The sequence below is a fragment of the Rhopalosiphum padi genome, unplaced genomic scaffold, assembly GCF_020882245.1.
Source record: "Rhopalosiphum padi isolate XX-2018 unplaced genomic scaffold, ASM2088224v1 scaffold11, whole genome shotgun sequence".
Taxonomy (NCBI): domain Eukaryota; kingdom Metazoa; phylum Arthropoda; class Insecta; order Hemiptera; family Aphididae; genus Rhopalosiphum; species Rhopalosiphum padi.
In genome coordinates, this window is record NW_026869998.1 from 11,373 (window position 1) to 30,697 (window position 19,325).

General features: G+C 16.8%; 3 pseudogenes across 1 annotated transcript; all 3 read right to left on the reverse strand.

Annotated features, from left to right (window-relative positions):
• Positions 1–1,148: 1,148 nt before the first annotated feature.
• LOC132931508 (cytochrome c oxidase subunit 2-like) lies at positions 1,149–1,831 on the reverse strand (annotated as a pseudogene).
• A 6,890-nt stretch (positions 1,832–8,721) lies between these two features.
• LOC132931507 (cytochrome b-like) lies at positions 8,722–10,296 on the reverse strand (annotated as a pseudogene). The gene has a single exon (XR_009662678.1). The product of XR_009662678.1 is annotated as a cytochrome b-like (transcript).
• Positions 10,297–18,179: 7,883 nt separating this feature from the next.
• On the reverse strand, positions 18,180–18,862 carry LOC132931509 (cytochrome c oxidase subunit 2-like; annotated as a pseudogene).
• Between the last annotated feature and the right edge of the window lie 463 nt (positions 18,863–19,325).

The window sequence follows — 19,325 nt, forward strand, 5'->3', positions numbered from 1 at the left end:
TAAAAATTATGATTACCTTGAAATGTTCTTTCTCGAATTACATCTCGTCATCATAAGATAGAAATACTAATAATTATTAGTAGATTAAATAATGATATTATATTTATTTTAAAATTTATAATTATAATATTAGAAATTATTAAATTAAATGTATTAAATGCTATTAAGATAGGTCATGGACTTAATCTTAAAATAAAATATGGTTGATTAATTTTTATCATTATTCACTAGAGTATAAAGATGAAAGAATTGAGAATACATAACTTTGAATTAAAGCTACGCATAATTCAAAAATTATTATAAATATTTGAATAAAAATAATAATAATTATAAGTGAATTAAAATTTAATAGAGTTATTAATAAATGTCCTGCAATTAAATTAGCTGTTAAACGAATAGAAAGAGATATTGGTCGAATAATAATTCTTATTGTTTCAATAATTGTTATTAATGGGGCTAGGTAAATTGGTGTATTTAAAGGAATCAAGTGTGCAATTATATTTTTAGTGTTTTTACAAGTTGACAAAATAATAAAAAATATTCAAAATGGAATAGCTAAAGTAACAGAAAATACTATATGACTTGATGATGAAAAAATATATGGGAATAAGCTAAAAAAATTATTAAGTAGAATAAATATAAAAAGTGAAATAAATAAAAATGCAGGAGATTTAGTTTTTTTTATTTTATAAAGTATTAGTATTTCATTGTTTAGTATATTAAATATTTTAAATAATAATCAGTTTATTCGATTTGGTAAGATTCATAAAAAGTTTGGTATAAATAAAATGATTAAAAGAGTTCTGATTCAATTTATTTCTAAATTAAAAATTGTTGTTGATGGGTCAAAAATATTAAATAAATTTGTTGTAATTTTTTATGTTATTTTTTTTAAAAAAATTAATTTTTAAGTTTTTAATAAAATTAAAATATAGTAAGTTTATGATTACATAAAATGTAGAAAAAAAAAATAAGAATAAAATTAATCAATTAATTGGTGCTATTTGAGGAATTAAGTGATATTAATAAATAATTTTAATTTGACAAATTAATGTTATGCTTTAACTAATCTCTTTCATTAGAAGTAATTGCTAATTTACTATATTTTGATTTAAGAGATCATTACTTTGCTTTTCAGTCATCTAATGAATTAAAAATTTTTAATTCAATAAATAAATTTATTTAAATTAATTGATTCAATTTGAATAGGTATAAATCTGTGATTAATACCACAAATTTCTGAGCATTGTCCAAAGTATATTCCTGGTCGATTTATAAAAAGATTAATTTGATTTATTCGTCCTGGGATTGCATCAATTTTAATAGCTAAACTTGGAATTGTTCATGAATGAATTACATCGTCTGACGAAATTAAGAGTCGAATATTAAATTTAAATGGGATAATAGTTTTATTATCTACTTCAATTAATCGAAAATTTTCTTTATTTAATTCATTTATTATATAAGATTCAAATTCAATATTTGAAAAATCTGAATATTCATATGATCAGAATCATTGATGACCAAAAATTTTAATTGTTAAAATTGGGCATTTAATTTCATCTATTAAGTATAGTAGGTGAAGTGAAGGTATAGCAATAAAAATTAAAATAATTGGTGGAGTTGTAGTTCAGATAAATTCAATTATTTGATTTTCAGAGATTTTAATATTAATAAATTTATTTTTTATAATAAAAATTATTATATAAGTAATTGTTGTTATAATTATAATAATAATGAAAATTGTATGATCGTGAAAAAAAATTAATTGTTCTATTAGTGGTGAATTACTATTTTGAAATCTTAGTTTTATTCAAGTTATAATTTCTAAAAAAAGATTATTCTTTATAAATGAATTTTAAGTTCATTGCATATAGTTTCTGCCATATTAGAAATTAATAATTAGAGGTAATTCTGAATATGAATGTTCTAAGGGTGGTAAATTATGAATTCATTCAATAGAATTTCTTAAATTTAATTTAAAAATAGTTGTTTTTTTTAAAAAAATTCTATTTCAAATACAATAAATTAAAATAATAATTCTAAATGTTGAAATTATTGAACCAATTGATGAAATTATATTTCATAGTAAAAAATTATTTGGGTAATCTGTGTATCGTCGAGGTATACCATTTAAACCTAAAAAATGTTGGGGGAAGAAAGTTATATTTACCCCAATAAATATTAAAATGAATTGAATTTTTAAAATAAAATTATTTATTGAAAATCCAGTGAAAATTGGGAATCAATGAATTAAACTAGCAATAATAGCAAATACAATTCCTATTGATAATACATAGTGGAAATGAGCTACTACATAGTAAGTATCGTGAAGAATGATATCAATAGATGAATTAGCAAGAATTACTCCTGTCAATCCTCCAATTGTGAATAAAAAAATAAAACCTAAAGATCAAATTGTGGAAGGTGAAAAATTAATTTTAGATCCATAAATAGTAGCTAATCATCTAAAAATTTTAATTCCTGTTGGAATTGCAATAATTATAGTTGCTGATGTAAAATATGCTCGTGTATCAACGTCTATTCCAATTGTAAATATATGATGTGCTCATACAATAAATCCTAATAATCCAATAGTTAGTATAGCATAGATTATACTAATATTACCGAATGTTTCGTTTTTATTACTTTCTTGACTAATAATATGTGAAATTAATCCAAATCCGGGTAAAATTAAAATATATACTTCTGGATGTCCAAAAAATCAGAATAAATGTTGATAAAGAATTGGATCTCCTCCTCCTGCAGGGTCAAAGAATGATGTATTTAAATTACGATCAGTAAGAAGTATAGTAATTGCACCAGCTAAAACAGGTAAGGATAAAATTAATAATATAGCTGTAATTAAAATTGATCAAGGGAATAATGGAATTTGATTTAATTTTATATTATTAGGTATTATATTTAAAATTGTACAAATAAAATTAATTGCTCCTAAAATTGATGAGATTCCTGCTAAATGTAGAGAAAAAATTGTTAAATCAACTGAAATATTATTATGAGCAATATTATTAGATAAAGGGGGATAAATTGTTCATCCTGTTCCTGTTCCGTTATTAATTATAAAACTACAAATTATTATTATTAATGAAGGAGGTAATAATCAAAATCTAATATTATTTAATCGTGGGAATGATATATCAGGGCATCCTATTATTATAGGAATTAATCAATTTCCAAAACCACCAATAACAATTGGTATAGTTATAAAAAAAATTATAATAAAAGCGTGAATTGTAACAATTACATTATATAATTGATTATTATTAATAATTGAATTAATTTGACTTAGTTCTAGTCGAATTAAGATTCTAAGGGATGAACCAATTATACCTGATCAAATACCAAATAAAAAATATAAAGTTCCAATATCTTTATGATTAGTTGAAAAGATTCATTTTATAGATAAAATGGCTGATAATAGGTTATAAATTGTAAATTTATATATAGATTTAAAAAATCTTTTTATCAATAACTTTATATTCAAATTCTATGATATTAAATTGCAAATTTAAAGGTATTAATTATTTTAATTAAGGTTTAAAAAAAAATATTTTTAATTTTGAAGATTAATAGTTTAATTTAACTTAAAACCTTAATAAATAAATAAATAACTAAAAAATAATCTAAAGAAGTTAATAAATATTAATAAGTTGTAATTATTTTTTTTTAATTGAAGATATCATTTATTGAATAAGTTAAAATTAAATAATATGAAATAAGTTATTTTAATATAAAAATATAAATTTAAAATTGTTAATATAATTAATATTATTATAATTAAATATAAATTATTATAAATTAAGTTTTTGATTAATATTCATTTTATTAAAAACCCAATTATAGGTGGTAATCCTATAATTGAAAAAATTAATATTATTAAATTTAGTTTAAAGAAAAAATTTAAATTAAAAAATTTTATTTGATTAATATAATTAATATTATAATTATTTAAAATTTTAATAATTAAAAAATTTAAAATTGAGTAAATTAAAAAATAATTGATTCATAATTTATTATTTATTAAAATTGCAAATAGTATTCATGTTGAATTATTGATTGAAGATATTGCTAAGATTTTACGTATAGAATTTTGATTTATTCCAAAAATTGAGTTTATTGAAATTAAAATAATTAAGAAAATTAAATTTTTATCAATATTTAGATATGAAATTAAAACAAATGGGGAAATTTTTTGTCAAGTTATTATTAATAGGCATGAAAATCAATTTAATCCTTCTATTATTGAAGGTAATCATAAGTGAAAAGGTATTAATCTTAATTTTATTAATAGTGGTAAAATAATTAAAATATTACTATTATTTATAAAAAAAAAATTTTTATTAATTAAGAAAATTAATAATAAAATTGAAGCAAAAGCTTGAATTAAGAAATATTTTATTGTAGCTTCAATAGAGTAAATTGATGATTTAAAATTTAAAATAGGAATAATTGAGAATAAGTTTAATTCTAACCCTATTCATATTGAAAGTCAATTAGATGCTGAAATTGATATTAAAGTTCTAAATATTAATATAATTAAAAATATTATTTTTGTTAAATTTAAATTTATCAGAAAAAAGAATATTATTCTATATTTGAAGTATGAATCCAAAAGCTTAATTTAGCTTATTTTTCTAATTTACTTATACTTAAGTGTTTATGCATATAAATTTTTGAAATTTATGGATTAGTTTAATTCTTAAAGTATAATAAAAGTATATATAATACATGATTTACTCTATCAAAGTAACCCTTTTTCAGGCATTTTATTTTTAAAATATTATTTAATAAAAAAATGTTTATTGGTTTATAAATGTATTAGAAAAAATATCAGAAAATTTTTTAAAAAAAAATATTTTAATGAGGCATGACGTTTCTATTTATCTGAAAAGGGGGGCTATGCCCCTCCAAAAAAAAAAAGAAGGAAGAAGAGTATATAGAGGATTTATAAATATGTATAGTAGTATACATATATAGACTTCATATGTATATAGTATATATATATAATATAAATATACATCTATATAGCTTATATATTTATATATATATATATATATATATATAAATCCTTATATGATGTTAATAATCTATACATTTAATATATATATATATATTAATATATAAATCCTTATATGAATATATATAGATATTTATTGTATATATATATATAAGAGGTAAAGAAGAAAAGTATTAGTTATTTTATATTAATAATATTAATTTGATTAAAATAATTAATTTAAGTAATTATATTTAAAAACAGAAACTAATAAATTGTATTAAAATTTAGATTTAAAATTTAAATAGTATTATAATTAAAAAATATTAGAATTAAAGTTAAAATAATTAATTTAAGTAATTATATTTAAAAAACAGAAACTAATAAATTGTATTAAAATTTAGATTTAAAATTTAAATAGTATTATAATTAAAAAATATTAGAATTAAAGTTAAAATAATTCAGTTAATTATTTAAATTTTGATTTAATTTATTTATTTAAAATTTATAATATTATAAAACCGTATTATTTTAATTTTACTAATAATTATAATTTATTTTGTTATAAAATTTTATTTAATTAAAAAGATACATGAAATTTTTTGATTGTTAATAATTTCTTAAAGGATTTTAATTATTCTCAGTATTAAGTATTAAATATTAAAGAAATTTAGATTTAATTATTAATTTAAGTATAAACTAAATATGTGCCAGCAGTTGCGGTTAAACATAATATACAAATAAAATAGTTTGGTTATTAGTATTAAATATAATTTATAATTTAATTTTTTTTTAAAAAGTAAAATTTAATTAAATATTATTATTATAATTATTTTATTCTATTAAATTTTATTTAAAACTAGGATTAGATACCCTATTATAAAAATTTAAATTAATTTACTAAAAAATTAATAGTTATGTTCTTTAAATTTAAAAAATTTGGCGGTATTTTAGTCTTATTAGAGGAACCTGTTTATTAATTGATAATCCACGATTAATTTTACTTATTTAATTAATTCATATATCGCTGTCATGAATATATTAAAAAATTTATTTTCTTTATTTATTATTATAATTTATGTTAAGTCAAGATGTGGTTTATAAATAAGAATATAATGGGTTACATTAAATTTTATTTTTGGATTTTAAATGAAAATTAAAATGAAATTGGATTTAATAGTAAATTTATTTATTTTGTTAATATGAAGAAAGATCTAAAATATGTACATATTGCCCGTCATTCTTATTAAAAATAAGACAAGTCGTAACAAAGTAAATGTACTGGAAAGTGTATTTAGAAAGATTAAATAAATATCTAAATTTAAGTATATCATTTACAATGATAAGATGTTGTTAAACTTTATTTAAATTTATTTTATTAATATAATAATTTTTATTTGATTTTTTATAAAAATAATTTATTTATTTAAGGTTTTAGTATTTATTAAAAATTAATTTATAGATTTATAGTTTAATAGTATTGTGAAAGAAATAATTAAATTTATAAAAGAATTAATTTAGTACCTTTTGTATCAGGGTTGATTAAAATTTTTAATTTTTTTTTAAATTCTCAAAATTTATAGAGTTAATTTTATTATTAATTTATTGTGTTATAAATATTTATAAAATAATATTAGTTTTGAAATTTAATTCGTTATATTATATTTAGTTATTTAAGATTTAAATTTAATTTAAAATTTTAAAAGTTATTTTGATTTTGTTGATTAATATTTTAAATTTAAATTATTTTAGGGATAAGCTTGAAATTTTTATATAATAATTTATTTATTTTAATAATTTATAGGAATAGAAATTTTTATTTAAGTTTGTAAAAATTTATTATTTATTTATTTTTAATTTATTATAAATTATTTATTATTAATATTAAATTTTATTAATGAATATTTAATTAATAGTAATAATGATTAAATTAGTATAATTTACATTTATAAATTATGAATTCGGCAAAAATTATTTTCATCTGTTTAACAAAAACATTGTATTAAGTTTAATTTAATATAGGATCTGCTCAATGATTTATTAAATAGCTGCAGTATTTTGACTGTGCAAAGGTAGCATAATAATTAGTCTTTTAATTGAGGACTTGTATGAAAGATTTGATGAGAAATAAACTTTATTATTTATATAATTAAAATTTTATTTTTAAGTAAAAAAGCTTAAATTATTTAAAGGGACGATAAGACCCTATAAAACTTTATAAATTTTAATTTTAATTTTTTTGGTTTTATAAATATTTTATTTTTATAATTTATTTTATTGGGGTGATAAAAAAAATTAATAAACTTTTTTTAAAATTTAACATTATTTAATGAATTTTTGAATTAAAATTTTTAATTAAAGGAAAAAGTTACTTTAGGGATAACAGCGTAATTAATTTTTTAAGTCCAAATTTAAAAATTAGTTTGCGACCTCGATGTTGAATTAAGATTAATCTTAGGTGCAAAATTTTAAGTATTAGGTCTGTTCGACCTTTAAATTCTTACATGATTTGAGTTCAAACCGGTGTAAGCCAGGTTGGTTTCTATCTTTTAAAAATTAATTTGTTTTAGTACGAAAGGATTAAATAATTAAATTAAATTTTTATTAAATGAATAAAAATAATTTAACTATTTTGGCAGATAATTGTGTTAAATTTAGAATTTAATTATATAATTTTTATTATAGATAGTAATTTTTATATTTGTTATAATTATTAATTTTTTGATTTTATTTTTAATAGTTTTTATAAGAGTTGCTTTTTTTACTTTATTAGAGCGTAAAGTTTTAGGTTATATTCAATTACGTAAAGGTCCGAATAAGTTTTTGATTAAAGGTATTTTTCAACCTATAGGTGATGGGTTAAAATTATTTTTTAAAGAAGTTAATTATCCGAGTAATATAAATTTTTTTATTTTTATAATTTCTCCTTTATTGGGTTTATTAATTTCAATTTTTTTTTGATTTATTTATCCTTATATTGGTATGAACTATATTATAGGATTTGGTTTAATTTATATATTTTGTTGTTCAAGTTTAATAGTTTATATTTTTTTAATAATTAGATGATCTTCGAATTCTAATTATTCAGTTTTAGGTATAATTCGGTTTATTTCTCAAATGATTTCATATGAAGTTAGAATAATAATTATTATTATAAATTTAATATTTTTAATTAATAGTTTTAATTTAAATGATTTTTATATCTATCAAATTAATTTAAAATTTTTTTTTTTTCTTTTTTTTTTGTTTATTTTATTATTAATTAGATTTTTAGCTGAAATAAATCGTTCTCCTTTTGATTTTTCTGAGGGTGAATCAGAATTAGTTTCTGGATTTAATATTGAATTTAGAAGTTTATCTTTTATTTTTATTTTTATATCTGAATATATAAGAATTATATTTATAGGGATACTATTATGTGAAATGTTTTTTGGTTTGATAATAAATAAATTTTATTTAAATATTTTTATTTTGATTTTTATATTTATAGTTATTTGATTACGTGGGTTTTTACCACGATTTCGTTATGATAAATTAATATATTTAGTTTGGAAATTAATTTTACCTTTGTCTTTATTTTTATTTGTCTTTAATTTTTCTATTAAATTATTTAACTTATATCATTAATTTAAGTATTAAGTTAATAGAATTAAATTCTATTTTTTATTTTCAAAATAAATATTTTAAATAAATTAATTAACTAAATTAATAATTTATCTCATAACTTTATGATATAAAAGTTAATGAAAAAGTAAGAAAAATAAATTGTTGTAAAAATTTGCCCTGTTGTAATAAATGGGTATTCAACTGGTTGTATCCCAATTCAGGTTAAAATAAAAAATGTTATAATAAATATTCAGAATAAAAATTTATTTAATGGGTAAAATTTATTTCTTAAAAAATTTTTATTGTTTAATATAGGTAAGATTAATAAAATTAAAATTGAAAGTATTAAAGCAATAACCCCTCCTAATTTATTAGGGATTGCTCGTAAAATTGAATAAGAAAATAAAAAATATCATTCTGGTTGAATGTGATTTGGTGTAATTATTGAATTTGCTATAATAAAATTATTGTGATCATTTAGTAGGTATGGAAAAATTAAAGCTAAAATAAAAAATATTCATATAAATATGATTAATCCAATTAAATCTTTAATTAGAAAATATGGAGAAAAAGTAATTTTATCAAAATTTCTATTAATTCCTAGTGGATTATTAGAACCTGTTAAATGAAGAAAGAATAAGTGAATAAAAGTAAATAAAATAATAATAAATGGTAAAATAAAATGGATTGAGAAAAATCGTGTTAATGTAGCATTATTAATTGAGAATCCCCCTCAAATTCAAATAACAATTGAATTTCCTAAATAAGGAATTGCTGATAATAAATTTGTGATTACTGTTGCCCCCCAAAATGATATTTGTCCTCATGGTAATACATAACCTACAAATGCTGTTATTATTGTTAATAATAATAAAATTACTCCAATAATTCATGTTATTTTAAAGTTGAAAGAATTTATATAGATACCTCGTCTAATATGAATATAAATTATAATAAAAAATATAGAAGCCCCATTTGCATGGAAAGATCGGATTAATCATCCAAAGTTAATATTTCGATTTATATTAATAATTCTTTGAAAAGCTAAATTAATATCTGTTTTATAATGGAAGGCTAAAAATAATCCTGTTAAAATTTGATTAATTAAACAAATTATTAATAAAGATCCAAAATTTCATATAAAACTAATTCTAGCTGGTGTAGGTAAATTTAATATTGGGGATAAAGTTTTTAGTATATTTTTTTTCATTAATTATTTTTTTGTCGAATTGGTCCTTTATTAATTTTTAGTATTCAAATAATTAAAATTAATATAAAAAAAAGGATTAAGATAATTAAATAAATTATTAAATTATTTGGTATTATGAATATATTTAATAAATTAAAATTATCTTCAAATATAAATTTATTTTCATAATTGAAATTTTCAAGATTGAGATTTAATTTTAAATAAAAGATTAACATTAAAATTAATGTTAATTTATAAATTATAATTTTATAATTTTTATTAATATTTAATTCATTAAAAGCAATTCTTGAAATATATAAAAAAATAATTATTAATCCTCCAATGTATAAGATAAATACTATAAATGAAATTCATGCTGTTTTAGTAATTATATTAATTATTAATGTTAAAGTTATAGTTTGAATTAAAATGATTAAGTTTGATCTAATTGGTGATTTTATTATAGTTAATAAAATTGCTATGGTTAAATTAGTTAATAAAATAAATTTTAAAATTCAGTATATATTTTAATTAAAATATTAATTTTGGAGATTAATGATAATATGTATATATTTATACTGATTTATTTTAAATAATTTTATAATTTTGATTTACAATATCAATGTTTTTTTTAAACTATTAAAATGATAAATTTATTTATTTTAGTATTAATATTTATATTATTTTCTGGAGTTTTATTTTATATTTTTAATTTTAATCATTTATTAATAATACTTTTAGGATTAGAATATTTATTATTAATTTTATCTTTATTATTTTTATTAAATTTAATAATATTTATTAAACAATATGTTTTATTATTAATTTTTTTTATTTTTTGTATTAGTGAAAGAGTTTTAGGTTTAACAATTTTGATTTTAATAGTTCGTATATATGGTAATGATTACTTAAAGTCATTAATAATTTTACAATGTTAATAATTTTAATATTAATTTTATTTAGTATGATTTTTTTTAGTCTTAATTTTAAAAGATGATGATTAGCCCAGAATTTTTTTTTTTTTTTTTTTTTTTTTTATATATTTCAAGATACCTATGTTTAATTATTTTTTAAATGTTAGTTATTTATTTGGTATAGATATATTTTCTTATTTGATATTTATATTAGGTGTTTGAATTATTAGATTAGTTTATATTTCTAGATTTAGTCTTAAGAATAATTATTTAAAGTATTTTAATTTTTTAATATTTATTTTTATTATTATTTTTTATTTTTGTTTTTTTAGAAATAATTTTATTTTATTTTATATTTTTTATGAAATTAATTTAATTCCTGTTATTATTTTAATTTATGGTTGAGGTTATCAATATGAGCGTTTTAAGGCTGGTTTTTATTTATTTATTTATATAATTTTTTTTTCTTTACCTTTTTTTTCTTGTTTATTGAGTTTAAATAATTTTAATTTTATATTTATATATTATTATGATTACTTATATAATTTAAATTTTTATTATTATTTATTTTTAATAATAATTTTTTTAGTTAAGATACCTTTATTTATATTTCATATTTGACTTCCAAAGGCTCATGTTGAGGCTCCTATTAGTGGTTCAATAATTTTAGCTGGGATTATATTAAAATTAGGTGGTTTTGGTATTTATCATGTTTTAATATTAGTTTTTAAAGTTAACTTAAAATTTAATTATTTATTTATTTCTTTATGTTTATTAGGTATATTGGTTTTAAGATTAGTTTGTTTTTTTCAGAGAGACTTAAAAATTTTGATTGCTTATTCTTCTGTTGTTCATATAGCTTTAGTAATTATTGGGTTTTTAACTTTAAATAATTGTGGTTATTTTGGTTCATTAATTTTAATATTTGGCCATGGTTTATGTTCTTCTGGTTTATTTTGTTTAAGAAATATTTGTTATTTACGTTTTAAAAGTCGAAGTTTATTTTTAAATAAGGGTTTAATTAATATTTATCCTGTTTTATCATTTTGGTGATTTTTATTATGTTCTTCAAATATATCTTTTCCCCCATCTTTAAATTTATTTGGTGAATTATTTTTATTAATTAGTTTAATAATTTGATTAGATTATTTTTATATATTATATTTTTTAATTATAATTTTAATATTTTTATATAGTTTATATTTATATTTATATACTCAATATGGTAAATTATTTTTTAATATAAATTATTTAGTTTATATTAATTTAAGAGAATATATATTATTATTTATGCATTGAGTTCCATTAAATTTAATTTTTTTAATTATAGAATTATTTTGTTATTTAAATAGTTTATTTAAAATATTAATTTGTGGAATTAAAGATTATATTTTTATATTTAAATAATTAAATTTAATTTTTTTTTTTTTTTTTTTTTTTTTTTATTTTATTTTATTTGTAGTTTTTTTTATTATAGGTTTATTAATGATTTATTTTGATAAATTTTATTTTATTGAATATATATTTTTTTTTTTTAATTCTTGTATAGTTTTATATGTTATTTTAATAGATTGAATATCTTTAATATTTATTTCTTTTGTTTTTTTAATTTCTTCTATAATTTTATTATATAGTATAGAATATATAAATTATGATTTTAATAAGAGTCGATTTTTAATATTAATAAATTTTTTTATTATATTTATATTTTTTTTGGTTATTAGTCCTAATTTGATTAGAATTTTATTAGGTTGGGATGGTTTAGGGATGGTTTCTTTTTGTTTAGTTGTTTTTTATCAAAATAAAAAATCTTATAGTTCAGGTTTAGTAACAGTTATTTTAAATCGTTTAGGTGATTTATTTATTATTATATCTATAATTTGAATATTAAATTTTGGTTCTTGAAATTTTATTTTAATTGATTATTATGTTAATTTAAATTATTTATTTTTTATTATATTGATAATTATAATAGCTTCTTTAACTAAGAGAGCTCAGATTCCTTTTTCTTCTTGACTTCCTTTAGCTATAGCAGCCCCTACTCCTGTTTCTTCATTAGTTCATTCTTCTACTTTAGTTACTGCTGGTATTTACTTAATAATTCGTTTTAATGAAATTTTTTTAAATTTTTCTTTTTTAAATTATTTAATAGTAATTTCTTGTTTGACAATATTAATAGCTGGTTTGAATGCAATTTTTGAATTTGATTTAAAGAAAATTATTGCTTTTTCTACTTTAAGACAAATAAGATTTATATTTATAATTTTATGTTTAGGTAAAATTGATATATGTTTTTTTTATTTATTAATACATGCTTTATTTAAATCTATAATATTTTTAAGAGCTGGGATTTTAATTTTAAATATAAATAATAATCAAGATATTCGTAAAATGGGTGGTTTAATTGATTATTTACCTTTTTGTGGTTTAATTTTTATATTTACTTTAATGTCTTTATGTGGTTTTCCTTTTTTTTGTAGTTTTTATTCAAAGGATTTAATTTTTGAATATTTTTTAATAATAAATTTAAATTTTTTTTTTTTTTTTTTTTTTTTATTTTCTTTTTTTTTAACTTTTTTTTATTCTATTCGTGTAATTTATTATTTAATAATAATAAATTTTTCTATATATAATTATATAATAATTGTTAAATTTGAAAGAAAAATTTTGATTATTAGAATAATATTTATTAGATTTATTATAATTTTTTTTGGTTCTTTTTTTATATGATTGATATTTTATAAGTTTGATTTAATTTTATTAGAATTTAAATTTAAAATTTTAAGAGTTTTAATTTTATTTTTTAGAATTTGATTTTTTTTTGAACTTAATAATTTTTTATTTTCTATAAGTTATTTTATTTCTTTATTTAATGTTTTTTTTTTTGGTATAATATGAAATTTATTATTTTTTAAGGTTAATTTTTTTTTAAATAATTTTCTTTATGTTGGTTTTTTTTCTTTAAAAGTTTTCGAGGTTGGTTGAATTGAATATAATTTAAATAGAGGTTTAATTTTTTTTTTTAAAAAATTAATTTTATTTAGTCAAAATATTTTTTTAAATAGTTATAAGGTTTATATTTTATTATTTTTTTTATGATTTTTAATTATTTTATTTTTTAATTATTAAATTTGAATAGCTTAATTATAGAGCATTATATTGAAGATATAAAGGTAAATTTAAATTTTTTAAATAATTTTAAAAATTTTATTTTTTAAAAAAAAAGTTTTATTTTGAAATAAAGACTAAATCTTAGTTAAGGTTATTTTTGTGTTTTTAAAAAAAGGTAAAATTTTGATTTAATTTTAATTTTTTTTTATGGTAAGGTAGCTACCTTTGCAAATTTTTAAAAATTTTATTTTTTAAAAAAAAAGTTTTATTTTGAAATAAAGACTAAATCTTAGTTAAGGTTATTTTTGTGTTTTTAAAAAAAGGTAAAATTTTGATTTAATTTTAATTTTTTTTTATGGTAAGGTAGCTACCTTTGCAAATTTTTAAAAATTTTATTTTTTAAAAAAAAAGTTTTATTTTGAAATAAAGACTAAATCTTAGTTAAGGTTATTTTTGTGTTTTTAAAAAAAGGTAAAATTTTGATTTAATTTTAATTTTTTTTTATGGTAAGGTAGCTACCTTTGCAAATTTTTAAAAATTTTATTTTTTAAAAAAAAAGTTTTATTTTGAAATAAAGACTAAATCTTAGTTAAGGTTATTTTTTTGTTTTTAAAAAAAGGTAAAATTTTGATTTAATTTTAATTTTTTTTTATGGTAAGGTAGCTATCTTTGCAAATTTTTAAAAATTTTATTTTTTAAAAAAAAAGTTTTATTTTGAAATAAAGACTAAATCTTAGTTAAGGTTATTTTTGTGTTTTTAAAAAAAGGTAAAATTTTGATTTAATTTTAATTTTTTTTTATGGTAAGGTAGCTACCTTTGCAAATTTTTAAAAATTTTATTTTTTAAAAAAAAAGTTTTATTTTGAAATAAAGACTAAATCTTAGTTAAGGTTATTTTTGTGTTTTTAAAAAAAGGTAAAATTTTGATTTAATTTTAATTTTTTTTTATGGTAAGGTAGCTACCTTTGCAAATTTTTAAAAATTTTATTTTTTAAAAAAAAAGTTTTATTTTGAAATAAAGACTAAATCTTAGTTAAGGTTATTTTTGTGTTTTTAAAAAAAGGTAAAATTTTGATTTAATTTTAATTTTTTTTTATGGTAAGGTAGCTACCTTTGCAAATTTTTAAAAATTTTATTTTTTAAAAAAAAAGTTTTATTTTGAAATAAAGACTAAATCTTAGTTAAGGTTATTTTTTTGTTTTTAAAAAAAGGTAAAATTTTGATTTAATTTTAATTTTTTTTTATGGTAAGGTAGCTATCTTTGCAAATTTTTAAAAATTTTATTTTTTAAAAAAAAAGTTTTATTTTGAAATAAAGACTAAATCTTAGTTAAGGTTATTTTTGTGTTTTTAAAAAAAGGTAAAATTTTGATTTAATTTTAATTTTTTTTTATGGTAAGGTAGCTACCTTTGCAAATTTTTAAAAATTTTATTTTTTAAAAAAAAAGTTTTATTTTGAAATAAAGACTAAATCTTAGTTAAGGTTATTTTTGTGTTTTTAAAAAAAGGTAAAATTTTGATTTAATTTTAATTTTTTTTTATGGTAAGGTAGCTACCTTTGCAAATTTTTAAAAATTTTATTTTTTAAAAAAAAAGTTTTATTTTGAAATAAAGACTAAATCTTAGTTAAGGTTATTTTTGTGTTTTTAAAAAAAGGTAAAATTTTGATTTAATTTTAATTTTTTTTTATGGTAAGGTAGCTACCTTTGCAAATTTTTAAAAATTTTATTTTTTAAAAAAAAAGTTTTATTTTGAAATAAAGACTAAATCTTAGTTAAGGTTATTTTTGTGTTTTTAAAAAAAGGTAAAATTTTGATTTAATTTTAATTTTTTTTTATGGTAAGGTAGCTACCTTTGCAAATTTTTAAAAATTTTATTTTTTAAAAAATTATTTATAAATAATATATTATTTTTATATTGAAAATATAATGTTTTATTTTAAACTAATAAATATTTAAAGATTAAACATTAATAATGCTTTAAAAGATAGTTAGCAGCTTCTTTTTTAAAAATCTTTTTAATTGGAATTTTTTTTTCAATATTATTATTAACAGTAATAAACCTCTATTTTGGTTTCAATTAAAAATAAGGATTAAAAAAATCTATTATTAAGTCGAAATTAATATGTAATTTATTACTTCTTATTTAAGATAAATTATAAAATAATTTTTAAAAGCAAATTAAATGTTATAAATTTTAACTATTATCCTTTAAATTTTTCAATTTAATGATCCAAATTTTCATTCATAAAAAATAGTAATAATTATAAATATAAAAAAAATAATAAACATTAAATTAAAGTAAATTATGTTTGAAATCTTAAAGTTTAAAATTATTGGTATAATAATTGAAATTTCGATATCAAAAATTAAAAAAATAATTGCAATTAAATAAAAATTTAATGAAAATGGGATTCGTGATTTATTAAATGGGTCAAAACCACATTCAAAGGGTGCTGACTTATTATAATTAAATTTTATTTTTATATTAATTATAATTATTAGTATAAAAAGAATTATTAAAATAATAAATATTACAATTATTGAAATTAAATTTAATATAATTATTTTATTTAAATTTTAAACTTTTTGATTGGAAATCAAATATACTAATTTATATTAATAAAATTAATTATTTCATCAATAAAAAGTTATATAAAGAAATAGTCAAATGATATCAATAAAATGTCAATATCAAGCTCCTAATTCAAATCTGATATGATGAATATGAGAAAAGTGAAGTTTAATTATTCGTATAAGATTGATAATTAAAAAAATTGTTCCGATAATTACATGTAAACCATGAAATCCTGTTGCTATATAAAAAGAAGAACCAAAAATTGAATCTGAGAATGTAAATGTAGCTTGTTTATATTCTAATATTTGAAGTATTAGAAAGTAGATACTTAAAATAATTGTTAAATTTATAAAAATGATAGTTTTTTTTTTAGAATTATTAAGTAAGTAAAGATGAGCTAAAGTAACAGTAAAACTTGATGTTAATAAAATAATTGTATTTAATAAAGGAATTAATAATGGATTGAAAAATATAATATTTTTTGGTGGTCAATTTAGTCCTAGTTCAATTGATGGTGCTAAAGAATTGTGTAGAAAATTTCAAAAAAAAGAAATAAATAAAAATATTTCAGAGATAATAAATAAGATTATTCTAAATTTGATTAAATTTATAATATAAAAATTATGATTACCTTGAAATGTTCTTTCTCGAATTACATCTCGTCATCATAAGATAGAAATACTAATAATTATTAGTAGATTAAATAATGATATTATATTTATTTTAAAATTTATAATTATAATATTAGAAATTATTAAATTAAATGTATTAAATGCTATTAAGATAGGTCATGGACTTAATCTTAAAATAAAATATGGTTGATTAATTTTTATCATTATTCACTAGAGTATAAAGATGAAAGAATTGAGAATACATAACTTTGAATTAAAGCTACGCATAATTCAAAAATTATTATAAATATTTGAATAAAAATAATAATAATTATAAGTGAATTAAAATTTAATAGAGTTATTAATAAATGTCCTGCAATTAAATTAGCTGTTAAACGAATAGAAAGAGATATTGGTCGAATAATAATTCTTATTGTTTCAATAATTGTTATTAATGGGGCTAGGTAAATTGGTGTATTTAAAGGAATCAAGTGTGCAATTATATTTTTAGTGTTTTTACAAGTTGACAAAATAATAAAAAATATTCAAAATGGAATAGCTAAAGTAACAGAAAATACTATATGACTTGATGATGAAAAAATATATGGGAATAAGCTAAAAAAATTATTAAGTAGAATAAATATAAAAAGTGAAATAAATAAAAATGCAGGAGATTTAGTTTTTTTTATTTTATAAAGTATTAGTATTTCATTGTTTAGTATATTAAATATTTTAAATAATAATCAGTTTATTCGATTTGGTAAGATTCATAAAAAGTTTGGTATAAATAAAATGATTAAAAGAGTTCTGATTCAATTTATTTCTAAATTAAAAATTGTTGTTGATGGGTCAAAAATATTAAATAAATTTGTTGTAATTTTTTATGTTATTTTTTTTAAAAAAATTAATTTTTAAGTTTTTAATAAAATTAAAATATAGTAAGTTTATGATTACATAAAATGTAGAAAAAAAAAATAAGAATAAAATTAATCAATTAATTGGTGCTATTTGAGGAATTAAGTGATATTAATAAATAATTTTAATTTGACAAATTAATGTTATGCTTTAACTAATCTCTTTCATTAGAAGTAATTGCTAATTTACTATATTTTGATTTAAGAGATCATTACTTTGCTTTTCAGTCATCTAATGAATTAAAAATTTTTAATTCAATAAATAAATTTATTTAAATTAATTGATTCAATTTGAATAGGTATAAATCTGTGATTAATACCACAAATTTCTGAGCATTGTCCAAAGTATATTCCTGGTCGATTTATAAAAAGATTAATTTGATTTATTCGTCCTGGGATTGCATCAATTTTAATAGCTAAACTTGGAATTGTTCATGAATGAATTACATCGTCTGACGAAATTAAGAGTCGAATATTAAATTTAAATGGGATAATAGTTTTATTATCTACTTCAATTAATCGAAAATTTTCTTTATTTAATTCATTTATTATATAAGATTCAAATTCAATATTTGAAAAATCTGAATATTCATATGATCAGAATCATTGATGACCAAAAATTTTAATTGTTAAAATTGGGCATTTAATTTCATCTATTAAGTATAGTAGGTGAAGTGAAGGTATAGCAATAAAAATTAAAATAATTGGTGGAGTTGTAGTTCAGATAAATTCAATTATTTGATTTTCAGAGATTTTAATATTAATAAATTTATTTTTTATAATAAAAATTATTATATAAGTAATTGTTGTTATAATTATAATAATAATGAAAATTGTATGATCGTGAAAAAAAATTAATTGTTCTATTAGTGGTGAATTACTATTTTGAAATCTTAGTTTTATTCAAGTTATAATTTCTAAAAAAAGATTATTCTTTATAAATGAATTTTAAGTTCATTGCATATAGTTTCTGCCATATTAGAAATTAATAATTAGAGGTAATTCTGAATATGAATGTTCTAAGGGTGGTAAATTATGAATTCATTCAATAGAATTTCTTAAATTTAATTTAAAAATAGTTGTTTTTTTTAAAAAAATTCTATTTCAAATACAATAAATTAAAATAATAATTCTAAATGTTGAAATTATTGAACCAATTGATGAAATTATATTTCATAGTAAAAAATTATTTGGGTAATCTGTGTATCGTCGAGGTATACCATTTAAACCTAAAAAATGTTGGGGGAAGAAAGTTATATTTACCCCAATAAATATTAAAATGAATTGAATTTTTAAAATAAAATTATTTATTGAAAATCCAGTGAAAATTGGGAATCAATGAATTAAACTAGCAATAATAGCAAATACAATTCCTATTGATAAT